Consider the following 26,563-nt stretch of genomic DNA (forward strand, 5'->3'; position numbering starts at 1 on the left):
TCCACCCTATGGAGACCTTTTCTATTGGGTTGGGCTTAGTTGGTCACCAGGATGAAAAGCTGGAGGCATTCTACAAGTGATTGCTTTCAACTTTCTGATAGAAATCTGCCTTCTATGTTCTTATTTTGGACGTTTGCTTATTGATAGCATCTTGATGTTTGGATGTGATAACTGAATTCCCACTTTCAGCTAGTGCTTGTAAAGTCTTGCAGCTTGCAGGGAGCCTGGCATTCAAACAAGGACTTGTCAGGATGCATTTCCAAAGACTATGTGAATCAGCATGTTTTACTGTCCCAGCAGGGTGTATCAGTTTACTGTGAGTGAAGAAACATAAAAAAGCCTCTATGATACGGGTGGGGTTTAGTAATGGGGTATTTTCATTTAAATTATGTCTTGCAGGCTTTAATTATGTTATTTAGTTTTAAAAGTCTGGTTTACCCTCGAAGCAGAATATCAGTCCAAGGGTGGCCATTTAATTCTTGTTTGGATTGGCAGACAGAGATTCTGCGTTTGTGGCGGAGCCTTCGCCCTTGGGACGGAACCTCCGCACGCGCAGAGACTCCGCACTTGTAACTTTTCTACACGAATCGGGCCCTAAGAGTCCCCTCAAGAATGATGAATTACTGGAGGAACCTATTAATCCAGCCCCGATTCCTCTGATTATTTCTCTTTTTCCACGTGTATGTCTTGTATTTATCAAGTCCCTTGATGAAAGGGGCCTTATCTGAGGTTTTACCACAAACCCTATATTTCCACTAGCGGCGGAGGCTCCCACTCCCGGCTACACTGAAATCAATCCAACAGGAAGCCCAAGCTTTTTATTTCACTCCTGTTCAGTCATTACAAACTTTTTAACAAGTATGACATTAAACAGTGCTCCCGCTCCATTCTTGGCAGGTCTCAGTGAAGACAAGTTTTAGTGGTAAATCCGGATCCCCTGAATCCGTTCGTTTCCGGTTCGGTTGTTTTTCCTGGCTACGGCTCTCCTGTAGCAGCTGAATCTTAGAGTGTATCTGACTTGTAACAGTTGCTGTTCCCCTTGGCAGATACTTTTCATCGACTCTGCGCGCCCCTGCGGTTCGCCGTCTTTGTTTCATTCCTCCCTTGTCCTAGTGATTTTAGAAAGGCTGCTGTTTTTGAGACTATGTTTTCAATCCCAAAAGAGTTAGACAAACAAAAGAAACGTGCATGTTTTCTTACTCAGCCCTGTAGGTGAACCCGCACCTCCCCAGAGTGACTCAAATGCCCCGGATTATCGGCAACAGGTCTTTACCTTCCAAATGTTTGCTTTTTTAGCGATTCAAAGGTGCTGTTTTCGGGCCTGCTGTGACAAAGCTCTGGCGCGATGCGCGGCACGCCACGGAGATATGTTTACCCCCACGAGTGAAAACATTTTAAGGGATAAGTGACAGGTGGGCTGGGCAAAAAAGAGGCGAGTTACGGCATGTGAGAAGCAGCGACTTGAAGCGTGTGTAGGTACAGAAAGAGGGGGCCCGAGGGCGTCCCCTTACCCCAAGCCAGGGGCGTAACAAAGGCCCCTGCGGGCCCCGCGGTACGATGGGGCCCCGGAGCTCCAGGGGGCCCCTTCAGCCAGCTCCTGGTCTGAGTGGGTCCGGAGGGGTTTCCCCTCCGTGCTCTTTGGGGGTGGGGGCAGTTTCCTCACGCGACTGCCCCAAGTTTTATACAAGACAGCGCCGAGGCAACCGCACGAGAAACGGAGACTGAGAAACCGTGACGTTCTTTCAGGCCTCAGACGGCACAGTAACTGAACTGAGAGTTGAAGAAAGTAGTGAAGCCGGACCACCACACCCGCTACTTGTGAGTGAAGCACATTTATTTATTCCTGTTTGTGGGTTTATATAACGCGAACCTGACCCAAGGGCATCAGGGAGCTTTACAAGCAAACAAGAAGAATATGGATAACAGTCAACATACAAATCAAAGATAAGCATCAAAGAAAACACAAAGACCCAACAACTGGAATCCGGGGAGAACGTTCAGTCAAATTGTATCTGGATAGACCCGATAAGCCAACAAGCATTGGCAAAGCCAAGAACTATTGGCTTTGGCAATGTTTTGGTGCCATGCTGTGTAGCAGATGCTTTGCAGTGTGGCTAAAACTAATTTAAACAAGTACTATGATGCAGCCAGGACTAATGCACTTAAAAAAAAATCTATTAGCCGTCGATGCCTCGCATGTAGTCTTTATTTAAAATGTGTTTAGCCATGCTGCTGTTTAGTATGGCTAAAAATCATTTCAGAAGTCTGCAATGCCCAAACTGTACAACCTAAACAAAATGCAATGTCAGGACCAGTAGTCTCAAAGACAAGAACAATTTGCTTTGCCAATGCCGGATAGGTCTCAGCACAGCACCCCAGTTAGCCTGAGCAAATCAGTTAATCTCCCCAGGTGTGAAAAAGAAAAAAAATGACATTTGGCAAAAAAATCCTACCACATAAAGAAAGCAATTGCACCCATGTCCAAGTGAAAATACAGTTGGAAGCACATATCACTTGTTGTCACAATAAAAGTAGAATACATCTGTTGTCACAATAAAGTTTAAACATCAATTCCTTAGGAAAAAGAGCTTATTCGAAGTGCACGTGGCAAGAGCAAGAGGTTCAACAATGACGGCGAGAAAAAATAAAATTGGTGCCTCAATCACAGTGCAAACTGTGAAAGGTCAGCAATCTAGCTGAGGCAATCAGTACTTGGTCCATGCTCTAGCCTTCACTACAAGAAGTGAAGCCAGCACGTGCTGGTCAATTAGAAGCCAGCAAATAAGAGTGACAATGAAGCCAACAAACGTTAAGCTATGGGTAGGTTGCAAGCCCCTCGTTGTATACGATATTTCTCACAAGCGAGAGTGCATTCAGTGAATGCATTATTGTTGGCAAGGCCTAAAAAGTGATGTGGAAAAGTAAACATAGCTTCATCCAAAGTGTTTCTCAAATAGGAAGATTTTGACTCTTTTTAGGTCGAAGCCTACCAGATATCACAGCTACCTGGTTGGAAAAAACTTCTTGGGGACATTCTGATAGCTTCCCTGGAAATGCATTCCCCACATTGCTTACCATTAACTTTGTGGTTTGTAACTCACATTTGCTTTCTTTTTATTTGGTGGCTTTATTTGTTTTAGGCTGTCCAGCATGCCTTTGTCCCTCCTTTCGGGCATAGCCTGTTTAGCTTGCTCTGTGTACTCTTCCATGAGTGCTCACTTTCTCTAAACAGTCCTTTAAATTTTGTTCTTGTCACATTTGATGTGCATTTAAAGACAGAGTTCAAACGTAAGGCTCTGTCTTCTGAGGGAGGTTGGTGTTTACTTTTCTTTCACTGACTTCAGAGTGAAAGGGTTTATGTGACAATCTGGCTGGATACTCGGGTGGGAAAGTAAAAATGTTCTTTCCAACACACAACAAAATGTAAATGTCTGTAAATGAACTGTGCATATATTTCAGAACACATCATACTTAGGAAAGCAAAAAAGTGAAGCACTTTTTAGTCATTCTGAAATGTGGTGGAAACAAATATGTTAATAAGATCAAAACAAATCAGTACACTAGGTAATGTAATATCCACAAATTATCGTTTGTGCGCTGTATAGTTTCACCACTAAATCTATATGTGTGAATGTAATGGTCATTTCAATTGAAAATGTGTTATCTGTAATGGCATATCATGCATACTACACTTTAAGCCACCCTACTCTGCAACACTTTAGTCCACTCTAACCCACTACACTCTATGCCACTCTATTACACTGTATAGCCCTCCATTTTAAGAAACTTCAATCTATGGCACTCCACATCACTCCACTGTATCCCACTCCACTCTTCAACACTCCCCCCCACAACACTCCCCTCTACAATACTCTACTCCGGGGGTCTCCAACCTTTTCCACAGCGAGAGCTACTTCTCATCAGTGAAAATCGTCGTGAGCTACTAAAGGACAAGCAACTCATGCATTTTTTCCGAGCGACCCCCCACGCGCAGCTTCAATGACTTCATAGTCCCAATGTGTTCCTTAATATTGGAAGATCTACATCAGCGGTTTCCAACCTTTTGACTTCTGTGGACCCCCACTTTATCATTACTGTAACCCGGGGACCCCCACTGAATCACTATTGAAATCCAGGGACCGCCCCACTGAGTCTTTACTGAAAGCTGGGGACCCAATCTGTTAATATTATTTAATTTTCTGAGCAGACGCGGACCCCCTGAGGAGGCTTCCCAGACCCCCAGGGGTCCCAGGACCACAGGTCGGGAACCACTGATCTACATTGTTTACTTTTATCCCAATTCCTAATTTTAAAATATGTGAATTTGGATGCCTATACAATCTTTGTACCGTAAACCCGGTCTGTTCTAGTTTTAACGTTTGACTTATTATCTGTTTAGCTATTTTTCTGGAACTCCAGGTTTAAATTCAACAATGCCATGGCCCACTGTATGAATAAATTCAACTATAATCGGATGCTTTGATGCTTGACACAAAGTTGGATTGAGTTGAAATACCTTTTTTACAATACACGCCCCCCATTTAAAAAATCATATGAATCCTTGACTTCCTATACCAAAGTAAAAATTGATATAATGGACATTATGCGTATTCCAATTCACCCTAGCTCCATCAGCTAGCTCAGATAGATGCTGCTTTTTTTTTTTTTTTTTTAAAGTCTGAAACGCTGCTTTATTTCAATGTAATCAGTAAAATAATACAGGGATTCGCACCATTTAAAAAAAACAAAAAAAAAACGTTTCATATGCCCTGAAGTAAACTCTGCTTACTAACTGCGCCACCTCACCTATGCAGCTATTAGGCCAGGACACGGGCTTACTATGAGTATGCAATGCTACTAATTAGGCCAGGAGAAGGCTTACCGATCTATGTGCTCCACGTGTTGCTCAGATAAGTGGTGGCAGGCTGCAAAGGGCAGGTGGCGGAGATACTGATAGCAGTTCAATACTGGTTGCGCTACCTGCATGCTACCAGACTTTCCAGCTCCACTCCCGCACACCTGCTGCTCCGCACTGGCACACATCTTGCAGGATCAAAAGTGCGGTGCCAGGCTGAGAAAGGCAGGTGGTGCAGAGAGGAGGAACATCATGATCTCTGGCCCTCCCCACAACAGATAAGCTTAGTAAAGATAATCTGAGCAGCTGGTTTGGGTGAGGGTGGACAATGGGTATTAAAAAAGCACTTAAAAACGTAATAGGACAATAAAGGGCTACAAATTTGAGATCCTGGCATGAGCTACTCACAAGGTGTCGGAGAGCTACTGGTAGCTCGTGATCGACCGGTTGGAGACCCTTGCTCTACTCTATGACTTTCCACACCACTCTTTGCCACTCTATGCCACTCCACTCCATGCTACTCTATGCCACTTCACTATAGGTCAATTTACTCCACTCTATGTCACTCCACTCTACAACACTCCACTAAACGACACTTCATGACACTCTGTGCCATGTACTCTATGACACTTCACTCTACTCCATTCTACTCTACGATAGCCCATTCTACGCCACTCCACTCTATGACACTCCATGCCTCTTTACTCCACTCTACGCTGCTCCACCATACACCATTCCACTCTATGACACTTTACTGCACTCTGCTTCATGCTACTCCACTCTACTCCCTCCACACTACAACACTTTACTCCACTCTACACTAAGCCACTGTACGACACTCCACTCTATGTCCCTCCACTCTATGCAATTCCACTCTTACACTGCTCTACTCACCTCTACTCCACAGTACTCCACTCTATGACACACTACTCCACTCTATACAATCCACTCTACAACAGTCTGTGGCACTTCACTCTAGGCCACTCTACTCCACTCTGTGCCACTCAAGCTACTACACATTATGACTGCTCTCCACTCTATGCCATCCTATGCTACTCTACTCTGTGCCACACCATTCCACTCTATACCACTCCACTCCACTCTACTCTTTGACACTTTACTCCACTCTACACCCCTCCCCTACACGCCCCTTCACTCTTAGCCCCTCCACTCTATGGCATTCCTCTCTACTCTAGGGCACTCCACTCCACAACAGTCTGCTCCATTCTATGCCACTCCACTCTTCTCCACTCTACTTCACTACTTCACTCTAATTCACTCCACTGTACTACGCTTTTACGTCACTTAATTCTACGACATTCTATGCCGCTCAACTCCAGAACACTTTTTACTGCACTCTACGCAATTCCCTCTTCGCCACTTTACGCCATTCCATTCTACTCCACTCTATGACACTTCACTCTACATCACTGTACTGTACTCTACAACACTCTGCTCCACTCTAAAGCACTCCACTCTACAACACTCCACTCTACTCTGCTTCACTACTCCACTGTACCTTACACTATGACTCTCCACTCTACGCCACCATACTCTGTGACACTCTACTCCACTCTATGGCTACCCACTCTGCAATACTTTACTCCACTCTATGTCATACTACTCCACTCTATGTCACTCCAGGCCACTCCAACCTATGCCATGCTACTCCACCCTATGGTACTCCACTTTACTGTACTACACATTACTCCACTCTATGCTATGCTACTCTACTCTAGAACTCTCCACTCTAAGCCACTCCATGACACGCTGCTCCACTCTACTCAACTCACTCTATGCTACTTTACTCCACTCAATGCCACTCCTCTCTTGTCCACTTCACTGTACTCTACCCCACACTACTCCACTTCATTGTACGTCACCCTATGCCACTCTAATCCATGACACTCTTCTTCAATCTACACTGCTCCACTCTATTCCCCTTCACTCTATGCCACTCTACTGTACTTCACTCTACTCCACTGCAATCCATTCTATGACACTCTCCTCCAAAGTTTGCCACTGCACTGTACCATACTCCACTCCACTACACTCATGCTGAACAGCAGCTACACTAGTGTACAACGTGGTCAAAAAACATTGGCAGAGCCAATAGCTCTTGCATAGGCGAGACCTGTTGGCTTTGCTAGTGCTTGGTAAACATGGCAAAACTTGAGGTTATGCTAAGCTGGTGGGAGGGAGTTCCAGATCATTTTTGCACTCATAGAGAATACTTATTTCAAAAAGAGCTCTTGCCTGAGTGTTCCCGTAGGAGTACTTCAGCATGTCTTGATCCCCATTGAGGGCCATTCATTATCTGTTTCCCAACCCAGTAGAATGACATGGCTTTGTGGAGGGGTTTGTAGGTTCAATGTGCTGTCTTAAAATAGGCTCTTGCTTCAATGGGAAACCACAAAAGGGTGAAGAATAGGAAAAATGTGATCAGATTATTTGTGAAATGTCACAAACCGGGCAGCAATGTAGAGCACTGTTCTCAGGGGCGCCTGATGTACTCTGGGGAGAATGGCAAGGAGAAAATTCCCATAGTCTAATCTGGAGAGTACCAGCACCTAGTCTACAGTTTTTAGGTCATGTTGAGTGATGAGTTGCTTAATGTTCCACAGCTGTCTAAGTTGGTGGAGGGGACTCTTTGCCCTCGACGAGATTTGCTTCTGAAGGTTAAGGTGACTGTCAAGGATAATTTCCAATGGTTTAGCATTCTTCATGATTACCTGTTTTCAGTTCAGAAGATGGAAGAAACCGGGGTACTCTTAGGCAAGTAGGTTGGATTGTTTTGGTGAAATTAGAAGAAATTCAGGTTTTGTTTTTGTTGCATTGAATTTTAAGCAGTGCTTGGCCATCCACTGTGGAATCCCATTGAGACAGTTGGAGAGTAGAAGGATATTATTTAGGCAAGACATTTTCAGGTAGATCTGGGTATCATCGACATACTGGTGGTAGAGAATTCCAGCGTCACTCAGAAGTTCTTCAAGTGGCTCTAGATATAGCTTAAACAAGGTTGGGGATAGGATTGAGCCCTAAGGAACTCTTTGCTTTAGGTCAGCCTGGTTCGAAACAGAGCTTCCCATCTTAACATTTCATGAATGCTTAGGCAACTAGCAATCAAACCAGTTAAGAAGTGCTCTACCTATGCCATTTCGTTGCTTCACGATTTTTCTTCACAGCAGAGTTTGACTGTATTCGAGTCAGTCAAGAGGTCCAAAATCACACGTAGAAATGAGTTACCTGAATTGATGAAGCAGAGACAATCATCCACAATTTGCAGAAGATCGGTTTCAGTGCTGTGGCCCTGTCTGGAACTAGAGTGGAAGACATTGAGAAGGTAATTTACCTGTGTATGAAGGGATGGCTATGAAACTACACAGCTTTCCAACACCTTCTCTAAAAAATTGAAGTGTCGATATTGGGCGGAGGTTGTTCAGGTCATAGGAGTCAGATGTGGGCTCCTTTAGAATGGAGGAGACCTGGCCAATTTTTAACCAGCTGGGGAAAACACCTTGCTCCAATAAGGAATTAACCAGGGATGTCCAGTATGGTAGCAGCAGCTTGGTCATTTAAAGGCAGTGCGTCAGAAAGGTGGATCGAAATTTTGATCTTAGTTATGATTTCAAGTATCTCTGCTCGGAGACTGCATCAAAATGCGATCAAGTCCATTGGGCCTTTCGGTTCAGTACACAATCATAAGGATTGCCAGGTCTTGGCAGAAGTAAAAGTTCCATAAAGTCTACTTTTGCAACAGAGAAGTTTACAAAATCTTCACATTTTGATGGTGGTGTGTAGACCATGCTAGTTGAAGACGTGCTGTTGGATTGTTTAATGATGTTGAAGAGAAGTTTTTAACACTTTTTGGGGATGTCAGGCAGAGATTTGATGTGGTCAGATTTAGCTCTGAAAATGTTCTGTCTGCAGTTTCTTCTGGCAGGCCCAAGGCTAACTAGATTAGATAGAGAGTGTGCTTATCTCCAGTTTTTCTTCAAAATGTCTCAAGAGCTTGCTTTAGGTGTATAGTAACTTTGAGAAACAGGGAGGCAAAGGTTTAGGTGTTTTGCTCTTGCTGTTTGGTAGAGTAGATTAATTAATCTGGTTTTTCATGCATTTATGGTATTCACCTGTTGCAGTACTATTGTCTTGCTGGGAGCCAGGGGTGCTAAAGATAGTTTTTGACCTTTTTAGCGAGGGAGCTGATGTCAATGTTCCTGGTGTCATGGAACCTTGACTTTTCTGTTTTGAATTGGCCTGAAAACGTCTGGTGGATAAAAGGTAACCTTAAAGAGATGAGGTCCTTGGCATTCAGAAGCATATCCTTGAAGATAATGAGGTCAAGAATGACTCCATTAGAGTGTGTTGCTTATAACAGTACTGAAAGGGCACACTGTCTCAGAGAAAAGAGGAGAACAGATTACCAGATTTATTGTTTTCTTCACCTTAGTGTAAATTATTTACTGAGGAAGAGAAGAGTCTCAAACGTTATTAGTTGTGCCGAAATAAAATTCATGCATTCCTTAACAAATGAGCTGTTTTCACCTGGATGGTGGTATATGACATTCATTCTGAGACTAGAAGCCTTCCGAGAGGAGAATCCAAGGGAAAGACATTATAGTGAGCCAAAGAGCTCAGTAGGAAGTAATTTGCAGTTTAGCATCATGCCTGATCGGCTCAAAGACTACCCTGTGTTGTATTATTCTGAATATTTGTGTAGGGTTTTATGCCACCTCTAGTTGACAAGATTGAAAAGACGTAAAGGAAGGACCAGGAGAGTGTATAGTAGGAGGCAGGACCAAAGTGTGACGTGAAGGAGTCTTCTACTGGTTTCCAGCATAGTGACAGTACTCTACTCCATGCCTCCACATGTCTTACGCTGGTTTTCCTCGCGGTGCTTAACAGTGCTAAGTTGAGTCCTGAAACCCTCATATCGAGATAATCTTAAAGACCAGGTATGGAAACCTATGACAGGTTTTATCCCCCAAGGAAGCAATGCACCCCAGGTTGCGTCGTCATTCTCAGTGACAAATTTTAAGTACTTCAGCAGTATGACATCGCCGGTTATGAAGGTCATAAATATCAGTGGTCTGTTCATACTGAATCCACAACTGAGTGGAATAAAATTGGTTGATGCAGGGAAATATGGCTGTCAGCAATCATTTTCCTAATATGACAGGGTTGCTACTTAATGGCAGATGCCTGTTGCTGAGCAGAAGTAGAGATAATGCATAGTCAGTCACAACTCACCCCACATAGGCCTCCCACTCCTCTGATATCTTAGTCCTTCAACTATTGTTATGTCGTGGCTACACCTCCAGATCAGTGCATGATCTCACCACAGCATTCTTCTGGCTGGGATTTACATTAACCACACTTTCAAGTGGGAGCAATTGATAGCTTCCATATAATGAATTAGCGATGTATATGCGATAAGGGAATCCCTAAGAACATTCACTTGTGCAGTCCATAAAATAATCCAAAGATAAGGAAGATGGCCCTCGCTAGTCAACTACAGAGCAGCTAACCGTACATTTTACATCAACCGATAAATGGTGTGAGCAGAGGAAGTATATTGTCATTCCTTAATCCTGTCTTCCGCAAGACTGGGTTACAGAGGAGCAAGGGATTCATATTAAAAAGTCATAGTCGTGAGTGACTGCTAGCACTCCTGCATGTGCGCCTATGTGTCGTCTCTTACGATGGAAACAGGGTGACACAAACAGCCTTCTGTCTACCAACACCAAGTTCTTTATTTCTTTCCCTATCAGCATCTTATACCATGCCAATTACACAGACCCCGCTTACAGGCCTCTATTGCTGTGAAGCATGGTTCAATTGGTTAAAGGCAGTCTTTTAAGTATGTATTAGTTTCAAGAGTGCCATTGCAGGCATAGCCAATTCAAATATAGTTTTGATTGCTATTCACCGAATCGTAAATTGCAGTGAAGGATTAACAGCCTCTCCTGTTATGCACTACAACTTGGCAAATCCTACATTTCTCAAACCCCAGGGTGACCCCACACATCGAATAAATACCCTAAAACTCATCATGGCAGCGCGCTACAGACTCTAAAAATCTGCCTTTACACAAACAGACAAAGCGTGATTCTCACAAACAAAGTGTGCATTCCTAAGGTGACTGAGAAAAAGTTGTGACTTAAGTAATAAGTAAATTACAAATGCATATCAAAGTAAAGGACAACTTTTTACTAATCCAAAAGCATTTCTATTGGCACCGAATTTACAGATATATACCATACACATTGAATACACTTAGAATGAAAGCTTTGTAATGCATATAAAAGCCCTCATGCCAAGTTCTGTAATCGTACAAATGTGCACAGTATGAATTGCAGACACTATGTTTGGCTATGATCTGGAAATTAAAAAGTGTACATTTCCTTTTGTTCTATGTTTCCCAATGCTCCACTCTTTTATACACATATATGTAGTGAATTTTGTATCGACTGTCAAACCACACCGGCTTTATACACAATAAATGATAGTTAAAGTATATGCTAAGTGCCTGATTTAGAAGTCTGTGGAGGCGAATACTCTGTCACGAGCGTGACCGATGTGCAGTCCCTGTTTTACGATCCCATTCTATCCTATGGGGATCGTAATACGGCATACAGGATATCCGTCACATTTGTGATGGAGTAGCCCTTCCACCGACATCTAAATCAGGCCCTACGTTTTCCCAAAACTGTTGGAAGTGCATTTCCAAACTTTTGTGAATACCACAAATTTTGTATTGTATGACCTTCACCCCTACCATCACACTTTTATAGTTAAGTCTCTTGGAATTCCAACCCGTTCACAACTACTCAGATCCTACTAAGACATGTGTTGGGAAAACTTGTTAATTATGCAGGCATAGTTTAAATTAGCCTTGTGAATGTGGTCTGAGTTACACTTTTTCTTGAGACTGTATAAGAGAATTACATTTCAGGAAGTGAGTAGCTTAAGAAGGAAGCATGTAACTGAACTTCTACAATAACAAGCTACGATTCACACAATTACCAGCACCAGTATCACAAGTTTGGATGAATAGTTTAATTGTATGAGATTAGTGCTCTTCTTACTTCATGTGCTCTTCTTACAGCACTAGTATGAGAATAACAAGGGACTCCAAACACATAACCAAAGAACCTTGGGCAATTATAGCAAATGCAACAACAGTGGCTCTTAAAGAACTAGTTTAACACCAGTTTGTACAATTGCTGGATTTTTTGCTAAGGCCAGTAATGCACTGAACACTAAATGTACTATGCAGCAATTGAACAAAACTGGTGATAAATGAGTCCATTAGGAACCACTGTTTTTGTATTTATTCATCTTACATAGTATCACTATCTTGCAGATCCTTGTGATCGGCCCAGGACGACAGACACTGATGCGTTTAAATTGCTGATATGTAGACGATTAAACAAGCTTGGAAATACAATTATGATACTGTATAGATTCACCACCACCATTATAAACTAGAAGGCTGAATTTGTATTGGCATACTCTGTAAGTAGACCCAATCTGCACTAACTATGCTTGAAAGGGAAACAGATTACTTGTTCCAACAATGCCCCCACATTATGATGTGCCATCATCTTGGATGAGACCCAAACTGTACCTTCAGTAGGACATTGTTACAGGGGACAATGTGCCATAGGAATGGCATAGTAGTGCATTTAGTAGTCTGATGGCCAGGGAAATGGACTTTTAAAATGACGCAAAGGTTTCCATTGCAGACACGAGGATGACTCTGCTTATGAAGGTTTACTTTTAGTATTTTGAATACATATTTTCCCATGCTAAGTCAATGCCTCATCTTTAATGAGTAGTAGTGTATATATATATATATATATATATATATATATAGAGAGAGAGAGAGAGAGAGAGAGAGAGAGAGAGACATGTTCACATGTGTGTGTGTGTGTGTGTTCTTGAAGTTTGCTGGGGATGTCTGTAGAAAACCATTAAACATTTTATACACCTTTAGGGCACTACACATCCCAATTGCTTAGAAGAAGCATGTGTGTAAGATAATTAGTGCTACGAATGTTGTTGTATGCCATATTAGCAGATAAACGGCATACTTGGATTGTGCTGTACCTAGGTTAAAAGTACTTTTTAATGTGCTCTTATATTATGGTTCACTGCATGCTCTTATGAAAGGGCACCTTGATACTTGTGTATGTTTGCTGTGTTAGATGTGTGTGCAAGGTTCTGTCTGAGATTTACTATTGTGTACTATGTGTATGAGCAGGGAGTGTGCTGTTGCGGTTGCTGCATTAGTTATGAGATAGGTCAGATTCTCCTTAACTACTCTGTTCAGAAAATCCTAAATTATGGGCAGACATTTCTTTGATCAAGAGTTCTCCTACTAGGCAACAAGATTATGTTTTGTTTGTTTTGTGCATTAGGAGGGTGTATTAACAAATTGTCTATGCCGCTAGTAGAGGCTGAAACTCAGGTCCTCAGAATTCCTTCCACCACTACTGTCCTCATGTGGGTCCAACAAAGACTTATGTAATGCAGATTTGTGGAACCCATTTCACCCGGGAGGGTATCCTGGTGCTGAGCGGGAGTCTAGACATACCTAAGGTCTAGTGTCACTACTTGAAAAGACAGATCTTCAGCTTCTTGCGGAACTCAATGCGTGAGGAGGAGGCTCTTGTGAGTTGTGGATGGTCTTTCCATGCTTAAGGAACAATGTAGGAGACGGCTTGACTGCTGAATCTCGTTTTCCATATGTGTGGGATTTGTGCAAGGTCACGGAGTCCGGGCGATCGGGAGTGTGCAGATGGTTTGTGAAAGCAGATGCAATTGTGGAGGTATGCTGGGCCAGTATTATGTAATGCCTTAAAAGTGTCAGTGAGGAGTTTCAAATGTGCTAATTTGTACTAATTTGTGAATGGTGAGCCAGTGGAGCTCCTTCAAGTGTGGTGTGATGTAAGTGTGGCATGGGAGGTTGAGAGTGATTCTGTCTGCTGAGTTCTGAATGGGTTGCAGCCTTCTGGTGAGTTTTTGTAGTGCAGCTGATTGTTACCAGAGCATGCATGCCAGTTTTGCAGGTGCTGGTGCTGATCGGGAGCCATTTAAATGTCTTCCTCAGCATTGTTCAGGATATGGACGCATGAGGCACTGATGGCATTGACTTTGGCGATCATGTTGAGTTGCCTGCCCACAGTGATTCAAAAGTTCTTAGCATGGGTGATGGGGGTGGGTGCTGGTGCTAGCTCTGTTGACCAGTATGTGAAGTCCCACAGTGATGTTCTCTTCCTGAAAATTACAATTTCGGTCTTGTCCGAGTCAATATTGGAAAAGTCGATGTCAATGTACACCATGATAAGTTCACATGTAAAAACAAAATCGCATCACTATTATTGAATTCACCCGTCATGAACTCTCCATCAACCCCGACTCAGAAGTGTGTGGTCAGGCAGGCTGGGAGACCTAGGCCTGAGGTTACCCATTGACAGGTCACAGGTGGAGCAACACGTAGCCGGCAGACAACCGCAGACAACCGCACGAACAGGAAACTCAGATCAATCCCACAGATATGTGCAGTGGCACCACAATGGTCCCAGGAGACTGGCCCAAATTAAGCACACATGGCTGGAGGGGTGTGTGCATTCCCAAAACACCATAAAGTTGATGCCACATGAAGATAGGAACACTCGGGCAATCAGAGCACAGCATACACAGTAACACGCCACAATCACGCGCCCCCCATGCTGGACATCTGGACACGTTACCCACTGGCCCTCACTATGTCCATGCAAAGTTGAGGCCCATCTGCATTTGTGATCAGGGACCTTATTTACAACTCCAAGACAACTGCTCACATTCTTCACCTTAAAAGGAATGCCAAAATGGTTTTATGGTTCCCAGAGAAATGTATAAAACACAGTGCAGATAAATCGTACTTTGAGACATTCCTCGGAACCCTTTTCTGTAACTGTTCTCCCAGCTGTAACGTTTAATTAAACAAACTGTTCCTGTTTTGCCAAACACCTTCTGTCTTTTGTTTTTTCAAGGTAAATTCACATTAGAGCAACATTTTGGTGAGCCAGCAAGGAGCTGATTGGTACCTCGGAGCCGACTGCAGGCGGAGGAAGGGGACCCTGCCCGGATGGATTCACATTTGTGCTACAAGGAAGGTGAGCAGACGCCACCATTGATTGGATGTTCTGCTGACTCCATGGGGTGGAGGTCCATCCTGAAACCGCCATCACGGGGCAGAAGTCCACCCTGAAACCACCATAAGTGGGTAAGAGACTACATCAGAGCTTTAGTCCCAGCATTTGGCATATGGCAAACTAGGAAGAAGCGTAATTATTTAACCTGAGTGCCCTGCCACTGACAGAAATCTGGCATGTTGCCTATGTTATGTGTCCGAACTGAGTAGTCACAGGGCAGTTTCACAGGCGTTCCCGCAGAGGTCACCTTTTTATTCCAAAAGCACGCTAGGAAAGGTGAATGTTATTTGTCGTTTAGACTGCTGGGCATGACACAGATGGTACTCTTGGGCCCTGGGTGTGATATAGGGCCGGCACCTCAATAAATAAGAGGTGTTTGTTGCTTGGAACACTGGGCGTGACACAGATGGTATGCTTGGGCCCTGGGTCTGTTATATGGCTGGGAACTCAATAAGTGAATGGTGTCGCTCGCTTGGACTACTGGGCGTGACATAGATGGTGTGCTTTTCCCATGGGTGTGACACAGGGTTGAGGCCTCACCACTTGGACCACTGGGTGTAACACAGATGGTACACGTGGGCCCTGGGTGTGATATAGGGCCGACACCTCAATCTTATTTTTTTAATCTAAAAGGGTTTTCTCAGTGCTACTGGTTTCTTAACACTGTTGGCATCCAAACGAAGTGAGAGGTGTTGTTCGCTTGGACTGTTAGGTGTTACACAGATGGTACACATGATCCCTGGGTGTGATATAGGGTTTGATTTGGACAGTAGGAAAAAAGATTTGGATCTGGGAAATTGGGTGTAGCTTGTGTTTGGCCAAGAAGAGCCTATGGTTGTCAAGTTATCCCTTTTCTCCACATAATTTATTATCTTTGTCCCAGAGCCAATATTAACAGACTATCAGGCTCACTTAGTCCCGTGTACCGCTCAGAGCTTCCCCGGGTCACAGTATAGCATGCACTAGGAGCGGTCTAATGTATTATTGACAAAGTCAACATGTTTTTCTCTGTCAGTTTTTCTTTATTCTAGTTGAAAATGTATGTATCTTTGATGTGGTGCTGGTAAATGAATGCAACTGTATTTTGTCTTGAATATTGTGTTTTGTCGATGACTGAATGTGCTACATGAAGGCGTCACAATCACTATTTAATACCAATGTAAAGTTTGCTGTTTGATGCCTAATTTCATGATCGTTGAATTAACAATTGTACTTTTTTCTAGGTTGTGACCCTTCATATGCATTGCTATTTGTTTTTGTGAAATGTTCATATTGATGCATCTGTAAATAACGCTGAGTTAATAGAAAAGTAGTTAGAACTAGCAATCCCTATTTCCCCATGACCAAAGTAGAACTTAAGGTTCCCTAAACCCATAAAAGCTAGAGGTGTATCTGTCCTCTAAAAACGGCAGAACTTATCATGGAGTCGTCGCTAACACACATGCAAACCAGGTTCCCACACAGGCTAAAAAACGTGACAAGTTTTGCCACAAATGACATACAACACTAAGGGACACGTGTTTCCCTGACCAAAGGAGGGAACCTTGACACTAACATAATCAAAAACATGAGGACTCACATACAGACAAAATATGTAGGGCAAAAGAAGAAGAGCAGAGAAGCACTATTAGAAGTATGGGCCATTTTGAGGAGATCCAGAAGGATAAACCTAACCAATAGTCATCAAGCAATGTGTCCGCACCTCCTACGCCATATGCAGGAATGGAGGTGTTCTTCCTGAAGCCTACTATCCCTGCATTAGGTTACACCAATCTACTGGTTGAGGGAGACGGAGGGACCCCTACCAAACAACAAATGGTTAGGTCCAGCCATGACAGTCTAACAGGCCAGCAGGGCCTGGCAATCCTAGCTCCACAGTCCAGCGCTATCGCTCCCCAAAGTTCCACACCCAATCCATCGTGTTCAGCCCATTGAACCCCAGTGGCACGGAGAGCATGCACTCCCACTGGTTCCAGTGAACAGTGACAGGGAGATTCATAAAGGTTCTAGACAGTGACACAACTAGTGGGTGTGAGGAAAGGGGTCCCAGTCCCACGGGATCCGATGACAAGGGCAGCCAAAGAGACAACAGAAAGCGAGTTTGAGGGCATGTCCGGACCAAAAAGAACAGCACACAGCTCAGAACGAAGTAAGCAACCTAGGTGGCGTTTACAGGAAAGGAATGAACTAAGCAGGGAGAGGGAGAACTCGCATCCTGGAAGCACAACAAGAAAGCAGAGTGGTGTGCCCTGCACCTGAGGAGAGCGGCGGGGGTAGGGACAGAGCACCATTCGGAGAAGAGTCCAAGCCAGAACTAGAAGGGAGGCTTTTGGCTGGGATCCGAGACTCAACAGATTGTCAACGAAGGAGAGGGGTTGACCAGGAAATAAGAGACCAAGGTAGCCTGGTGCAAACCCAACTTAGACACAGGAGAACCAAGTTGGCACCTTTGCGTGCACACGAGGAGAGCAGCAACAAAGACATCTGCTGCTCCTCCCAAATGCGAAGGACAGACAAACTAACCCCAAGAGAGATAGTGGCCCAAGAGGAAGGTAAGATTTTTGCACAGCCATTTTGTCACCTGCTAGCCTGCTGGACTGAGGGATCCTTCAAACCACAGGACATGTCTGTTGTGGAAGACTGCCCCGGCACAGACAGGGAGATCCCAAGTGGAACTTCCTCTACATGCAGGATTGTCCAAGAAGATGGGAATGCTATGTTAAGGAGAAACCAGTGGAGCTACCGAAAGCCAAAATATGCCCATACTGCAGAAGGGCACATCAGGGACCATCTCTATGTTATGGGCTCAGATGGATAAAGAAAGGCTAAGAACCAAATTGCCACCATGGTTGGATGGGGTGGGGAAATAGATCTCATGTTTTGATAAGAGCACTGCAGGAATAAACCTAGTGATAGGTGATGTCAAAGGTCTGTAAAGTAGTCTTATCGGAGAGCAGACTAACACAGTGTTCACCTGCACTTGCATCCCAGCAATCATGCTGACAAACACTGAGCATGATGGGGCCACATTCAATGTGTACAGGTACCAAATATGGACAGCCCTAAAGGAAATTTTCCCTGACTACCCAGATATAGGAGGGCTAATGTCAGAAACTATGAAACCTTGGGGAGACCATACTTGATTTTATGGATAGGATGAAGGAATGATCTGGACAAGAGACAGGACATTCATGGACCGATAAGGCGTCCCAGGTCTTATTCTTTTACAATATTCTCAAAAAGGGGCTGCCCCCAAAATACAAAGCAGATTGGACAGCGTAGTGGGGCCCCTGGTGGGAGATACAAGCTCACATATTACACTATCACAAAAAGAAACAAGAAAAGGACAGGAAAAGACAGGAGCAAGACCAGAGAGACACTGCTAAGTTTGTCCAACACAAATTGAAAAAGACCACCCTCGAGGGTGCCACGTTGGCCATAAGCATGCAAATGGCACCAGTTCTAAAGAGAGCTCCACCACAAAATGGGAGAGGGTTTCAACCTAGCTATTACGGCAGAAACCAGGGAGTTTGGCAACAACCAGACCTTAGAGAATGTCACTATTGCAACCGAATGGGCCACATGACCAACAGATGACAGCTAAAGACATAGCATGAACAGAGGTCGATGAGCCTGTGCCAGTCCCTGCAAAATCTCCAAAACCAAGCCCAGGGAAACCTGAATGGACCTTACACTCCACAGGGAAGTCAGTCCACTGCCACCCCACCGCAACAGGGGTCAGGTCGTTGGACAAACATATGGCAACAGCAACCACAGACAGGGAACCCAGCCACACTAGGACAGCAACCACGGCAGGGAGGGGTAACTGTTAGGGCAGCAATGCCTTCACACAAGCGCAGGACCCAGATGTTCAGTAAAGTTAAAACTCTGAATGCAAAGTATCCATGTCATGCACACCTCAAAATGCACTGTACCAAAACTCAAAAGAAGGACCATCAAGGCAGCATTAGGGATTCAAGCCTTTATTGAGTTCGGGAAGTTCAGGACTGCTGTACGTGTTTTGTCGATCGGGTATTCTCACTAGAGTCAGCCATTCGGGGTGCCTGCTGGGGCCTAGGCCCCACTCTGCTGCTGATCCCCCAGGGCGGGGTTGGCTGGCCACACCCCAGGGGTAGAGCAGTCTGATGAGGGGAACAGGGTGGCTCCCCGACCAGTGCTTAAAGGCAGGCACCTAGGACCCCGCACCCATAAGTCAAGTGGGGCGAGTTCCGATCACCAGGTCATAAAGTCCCATTCTCGGGCACCAGCCCTGGGACCAATATGCTTTATGGTGTATGGTCCCAACAGCACCCCTAGAAAGCTAAACAGCCGCCAGACAAATGGAGGCCCTCTTTTTAGTTCCAAAGCTAAGCTGTGCTCTGTGTTGGGAGCCAGGTTTCTCGTACGCTTGGGATAGTGAAGACCTGATTACCTCCACAGAGCATGCAAGAAATCCGACAGATTGCGAAGCAACTCGTGATGTAGAGTCATGATGCTAACAAGCCGTCCCAGTCCATTACCATAATTTGGGCACATTTCCAGGAGTTCTTAGCTTTGCACTGGACTCTCCATGTAGTGACATTTTGCCTCCTCCTTTCTATCAAAGTTTTCCAAGTAACCTAAGCCTGCTTGCTAAATCATGCCCTTCTAAAATAATGAAAGAAACATGTCACTAGTTAGAAGTTCTTGGCTACAGCTGGGAGCTGCATGTCCAAATATCCTGGGAAAGATGTGGTCAGAGGGAGAGGGGGGTGCCGGGCAAAAGGAGTCAGCAGAGATCCATAACAGTTCTGAGCAGAATACACCGCAGAGATATGCTCACCCCGTATCAGGCCTAGCAATCAGCCAACACACAAACTTTACACCCACTGTCTGGAGAAAGCAATAATCTCAATCTCGGACACCGCAATATCAGAGGCACATGGGGCCATGGAACAACTCTGTGACCCTCTCCGGTTCACAACAGTTGAAGATAACAGATCATGAAAAGATTTAGGGAAGCGCCCAAAGACCAATAACAAAAGCCCAAAGCTAGCCCAAAAGAAGCCTCTAGAAAAAGGGCGTAGTCAAAACACCTGGCACCAATAGGGAGGGTCACGTTGCACGTCACACACCAGGACTAGAGGTGTATACATGTGAGCTCAGGGCACGTTGTGATCGCAAACAACGTTCAATAGCGACACACCTCCCCTTCATACATCGCCCCGTACACATGTAGGTTGAAGGACACCACCAGCACTGATGACACCCCCATGCACACACTAGGAGGGATAGGATACTGGAGGGCCGGTGATGCCCACAGAGCGCAACCTAATAACTGGTTGCCCACATGCTCACAAGATCACCCTGTAAAAAATTTTTTACTGCCGTACCCCCAGTCAGTCAGGGAGAGGGGAGAGGCCCAACAACCAATAAAAATTAATGTGTCCATGAACAATAACCCACTTTTTCAAAATAGATATGCCGAGTGGGGCCATCCTCCGTGCCTCACTAAAATTGCATGAATGAAGTGTGGAAGAAACACACGCCCTAAAAAAAAAGCACAGGAACCAGTAGGAAATAATTGCTGACAGCGCGTGCAAGGATGCAATGTCTTCTAAAATAACAAACCAAACCTAGCTCTTCTCCAACGGGTCAGCAATCGTGTCTCCAAGTGCAGCACCTTTACAGTGGACCATCACTTTTTCAGTGGCCACATCAATTATCCCAACAAGAACAAGAACTACGAACTGCACCGTGAAATTTTTCGAAACTAAGAAACCTCCATCACCAGAGGACTAAAGACATCTCCCCTGGATTCATGTCAAGACCTGCAATGCTCTATAAGTTATGTATTGTTGCATATGTGTATACCCTCTGTTTCCTATGGCTGCTGCTGCATGCATTCATTGCCAAAGAACTGCATAGTCAAATGGAGCCCACCCAGATATTGTCACAGAGCTTGCGTAAGGACCTCTGTCATGTCACCTATAATTACACAGCACCCAACACTAGCATTCCATATATGCTACACAGCACCCTCTTACACAACATGTGTTATCAGTACATGACCGCCATGGGTTCCAAGACATCAGCCGGGTCATGTTACGTCTGTTCGCTGATACTGCATGCAATAGGGACAGACAAGCTTTACTTGTCCCAAGAGGTAGCCCCTGAAATAGCAAAATGCCTTCTCTGCCTATACCTATGTAGGATTAGGGCCAAATTACAACCCAACAGAGTAGAGCCCCATAAGGTAGTAGTGAATCTGACCTGATGCACGACCTGTCCCACTTCACTGCACCTTTTCACCGAACCTAGCAATATTCAAACAGAGCTAGATATGATGCGCAGGAGGGGCACCACAGGAGAGGATACTGTTTGGCCTCAAGACTTTCCAGAAAAGAGATTCTTAGAGGTAGCAAAACCACCAAACCAATTCACAAACACATCCACTCCCGCTTCCATCTATGTTCCCTCTGTGTTCCTCAGTGCATCTGTGGCTGTCTTCTTTTATGACAAATGGAACTCAAACATGGAGTTCCAGTGTAGGGCCATCCACTTCAATGATACGAAGGGAAATGAGTCTCGTAGGGGAGGGTTGGATACCAGCATAGATATCCCATGTCAGGAAATCTGGGTTAATAAGGTGGATAGATATACGTGGATAGAAGGGAATGAGCAACCCTAACTGTATGAAAACTCATAATGTATTTCTTGTGTTTCAGAGAGAAAGGAACAATTCTGCTGGGAACAAATGAAAACTGTAGCACAATCCTGCACAATCCGGACATGCAATGGAGCACCACCACGCTGATGGATACCTAGTGGCAATGCAGCGAGTTTGCCTATACTCATCTTGTCCCCGGATGGTGTGGTCTCTGCTTACTCATCACCAGACACACCCCGACCTTGGTCATTCGGAGAAGATCTGTTAGAGTTCTAACAACACCTGCTAAAGAAGAAGACGACTCTGTTGCATCAGCCTTGAGAAAAAAGAGCTGCTGATTATTTTGGCTGGGCTCAGTACAAGGACATTCCAGAAGAATTCAGACAGTTCTCTGATGTACAAATATAAGCAGGAGGGTCCATACCATTCTTCATCATGCAGACGAAAGCGAACAACCACTGGTTACAAATAACCAGGTGGAAAATGCTCAAAATGACGAACAGCACTGAGTTTGGCCTTAATGTGATCAAGGAAGAACTGAGAGCCATCCGCCTCATGGTAATGCAACATCAATATATGTTGGACTTAATGACCGCAATGGAAAGAGCGGTTTGTACCAAGATTGTTGCCTCCTGCTGCATGTTTTTCCCAGGCAATGACATGGGCACTGGGACTCTGACTCTTGCAATTCAAGAATTGCGGTGTTTACAAAAAGACAGGCATGAGGTGCCCCTGAGCAGGAGTGGTTCACAAACTGGTTCTCCTAGCTCCCCTGGTGGCTGACCGGTCTCCGGTCTGTGCACATCATTGCTGCCTATTTTTGTGCTATTATTGTTTTTGTGTGGTTTCCTGCAATTAGGGGGTTTCCTGCTGTAAAAACACAGTGCTCAAACTGGGCAGAATGCAAGTAACTAGGGAAGCGGTAATAGTCAAGACTGAAGAACAACACGCCCATAATAATGTGACTGACATGAAGTATAGGTTTGATAGTGTAACTGAAAATTCAACTAGAGGGGGAAATTCAACTAGAGGGGGGAATGTAAGTATTGGGAAAGTCGATGTGCACCATGATACGTTCACATGTACAAACAAAATTGCATCTCTACTATCAGATTCACCGGTCATGAATTCTCCATCAACCCTGACTCAGAAATACGTGGTCAGGTAGGCTCTGAGACTTAAGCCTGAGATAACTGAGTGACAGGTCACAGAACGTGCGAACGGGAAACTCAGATCAATCCCACAGTTAGGTGCAGTGACACCACAATGGTCCCAGGCAACTGGCCCCAATAAAGCACACATGGCCAAAGGGGTGCACGCATTCCCAAAACACCATAAAGTCAGATGCCACATGAAGTTAGGAACACTCAGCCAATCACAAAACAGCATGCACAGTTACACGCCGCGATCACTTGTCCCTCATACCGGACATGTTATCCACTGGCCCTCGTGTCCACACAAGGTCGAGGCCCACCTGCATTTGTTATCAGGGACCCTAGGTACGACTACAAGACAATTGCTAAGATTCTTCACCTAAAAAGGAATGAGAAATGTTTTTATGGTGCCCAGAGAAATGTATAAAACACAGAACAGATCAATTGTACTTTGAGACAGCCCTCAAACCCTGTCTCTGTAACTGTTCTCCCGGCCATATTGTTTAATTAAACAAACTGTTCCTGTTTTACCAAACGTCATGTCTTTTAGTTTTTTTAAGGTAAATTCACATTAGAGCAACATCCATGTTCAGCTTTAGACAGTTGGTCTTTATCCAATGGGCAATATCAGCCATGAAGCCATTGAACTTGATCCAGGTACTAGGCGCCTTGACCATGAGAAAGAGAATGAGTTGCGTGTTGTAGGCATAGGAGAGGATGTCTCAAGAGCGGATGATGCTGGTTAAAAGGATCATGTATGTATTGAGGAGGGTCGGGCTCAGGGAGGATCATTGTGGAACTCTGCAGATGAGGTTGCGTGCGTCCGAGGTGTATGGTGCCAGGCTGAGTTACTGGGTCCTTCCAGTCAGGAGCAGAGTGCATGCCCTTAGATTCTTATGTAGTGTAGGTGTTTGGATAAGAATGGGGTAGGAGACTGTCTTGAATGCTGCGGAGAGGTCAAAGAGGAGGAGGGCTTCTGTGTTTCTTCAGTCTAGTCATGTGGATGTCATCTGTGGCAGTGATGAGGGCAGTTTATCTGCTGTGACTGGGTCTGAAACCAGGCTGAGTGGCGTCAAGGAGTTATTTAAGGTATTTGGTGAGATGCCCATTAATGATTTTCTCCTAGACCTTGGCCGGGAATGGTAGCAAGGAGATCTGTCAAAAGTTGGCAAGAGTTAACAGGTTCTCAGAGGGTTTCTTCAGCAATGGGAGACAGTTGCATGTTTACAAGCATCTGGGAAGGTCGCTGAAAAGGTGGAGGAGGCATTCAGAAGACTTGTCTTGCTTCTGTATAAATGTGATGGAAGAGGTTGGATGCCTTCTATGAAGTATTGCATTTTAGTCATCTGTTCATGTCCAGCATTCTGAAATGAATTATAAGCAAGGCCAATAGGTCTGAATTAATGTGCTAATGAGTGCAACGTAATCACATTATAGCCAGAAGTGAAAAGCAAACTCCATGGAAACGTCCCTAGATTTAAAATAGTCCCTCGTGCAGTTTCATAAAGGCATTGAAGTAGCGGTGGAAGAATATACCCAAAAGCCAACAGCATTTGGTGAAAGATGAATACTCCTTGGCCTGAATAAAGACATGATTGAAACATCACAAGTTAAAAGCTGAAAGAAAGCCAAGGGCTGAAAGAAGAGGGGATGTAGTCTACTTTATACATATTGTAAACAATAGGTCTGCTTGGCAGTTGAGCTTTCAACCCCTACACCTAAAAGCAGCATTGACACTTATTTAATATGACATTCAAACCTTTTTGAATATTATAACTCACAAAGCAAATATTTACACTCCAAAAGAAATGCCTGAAGATCCTTCCACATTATTTGGTCATAATTTCGATCCTCCCCCAAATATCTCCAAAACAAACCGTGACACAAAAAATATTCACAGCTATAAATCTGGCTAGTAGATAATATCTATAATCCATCATATGGACGTGAGAAGAAAAGGCAAATCTCGCCACCAGCACCGCTCACTTACTGCCTTAAGTAGAGCTGTAATGAAGCACGCGGCCATAATAAGCATGGGTGCTTCCTACTGTGATTTCCAAACTAACATTCCAATAATATTCCTACAAGTTAAGTGCATGGCACGCCTTTTGCATTGAAGATGTCATCCGATTCGTAAGCTAGAACCCATGTTAGACGACTTCAAGTCCAGCCAGTGCCAGATGTTGGCAATGACAGGAGGAATTTTTTTGTCAATGTCCAGTAGAAGGTGGACACCACCTTCTATCAATGTAGGTTTAGGATGTGTCCAGTTACTGTTACTGTCACTGTAGATGTTACGATCTTCCTCGTTTCCTGGTTCAATTTGGGGCTGAATGTAATTTAGTATTTCAGTGGTGCTTTCAGTTACAACTTGTCTGGAATATTTTTGCTTCGGCTGAAATGTGACTCCAACTGGAATATTTTTTTCAGTTCCTATGCTTTGCTTTGCTTTGATGGTTTATGAATCGCCCAATTTCATATTTATTTACATGCAATGTTTTCAAAGGCCTGTATTATTTGATGACTTGACATATTGCACAGCACGTGGACAACAGATTTGCACAATTAGGTGCCAGCATCACTGAAATGCTTTATTCCTTAACATATATGATAGGCAGCTCATTGATAATGGCCCATCAGCATCTCCTTTAGGGTCCATTTTAAAACGTTGCTTAAGAATTCGATCCACTTTGCCGATCAATACTGCAATCATTAACTTTATCCCAAAGTATTGCTTTCCTAAAGAAAACCATCGTGGAAACCCCTTAATCAGCCATTTTGGAATCCGGGCGTGTTTACTGGTCCTCGCCTCTGCCTCTGATCGGTGACGTGCATATCAGCTTGTGATTCGATTCAGTGATGGTAAAATACACAATGTTCTCCGGCGATAAGCGCCCTCACATTCGCATCGTGCGGCGACTTATTGAAAACTTAAACCGGTGTAAAAAAACATGAGAAATCTTTTCAGTACTGAGGGATTGGTTGTTTGACAACCCATGTCTAATTCGTGATTGGAATGGAGAATGTTGAAAAATATTTGTAAAAAATGATTTGGTTGGATGGAAAATACAACTAACTGTTAATCTTTAGCTGAAACGTATGCAATTAGCTCTGCAGCTAATAATGTAAGGTGGTGAAGGATTGAACCACACACAGTTTCAAGGATAAGGAAATACTGACTTTTAACTGACTGTTCCCGACTGTTCTTTCAAAAGGGGTAATGTGTGACAGAAGAACTAACCAATCAGCTGAAATAATTGACATAACTGACTTACGTTGGTGGGGTGCCCAATGTAAGTCCAGGCGTGTGGGATCCATAACAGATTTTTAAGATATCCACATGATATGAATCTACATACATTTGGAATTATTTACAGAGTCAACAGTTATCCTGAAAATATGGCTGCCCTTTTCGACCTATGTTGGACACCCCTCATGTGGATGGATTGTTCTGCAGTGAACTGTGGCGATATCGACTGTGGGCACTGTGGTTGGGGTGAAATAATGCTGGCTCCACACCCTCATCCACAAGGACAGATTAACATTGCTCATCACTACAAGATTATTTATTTATTTATAACCTTTGAATCGCTCCAACCATCAAAAAGGCATTGAAAGTGAAATGCATATTTGCAGTACATATGGAATAGCAGAAAAACAAATAATCCCTGAACTGCAGTTCCTCTGTCATCCCTCAAGGTGA

The 26,563-nt window shown here is 44.2% G+C and overlaps 1 long non-coding RNA gene across 1 annotated transcript; it reads left to right on the forward strand.

The window, feature by feature from the left end:
- Positions 1-1,481: 1,481 nt before the first annotated feature.
- Positions 1,482-23,368, forward strand: LOC138283207 (uncharacterized). Its single transcript, XR_011201128.1, has 3 exons — positions 1,482-1,818; positions 14,896-15,128; positions 21,765-23,368. It is a non-coding gene; the product is annotated as an uncharacterized lncRNA (long non-coding RNA).
- Positions 23,369-26,563: the final 3,195 nt, after the last annotated feature.

Source organism: Pleurodeles waltl, chromosome 3_1 (genome assembly GCF_031143425.1).
Source record: "Pleurodeles waltl isolate 20211129_DDA chromosome 3_1, aPleWal1.hap1.20221129, whole genome shotgun sequence".
NCBI lineage: Eukaryota > Metazoa > Chordata > Amphibia > Caudata > Salamandridae > Pleurodeles > Pleurodeles waltl.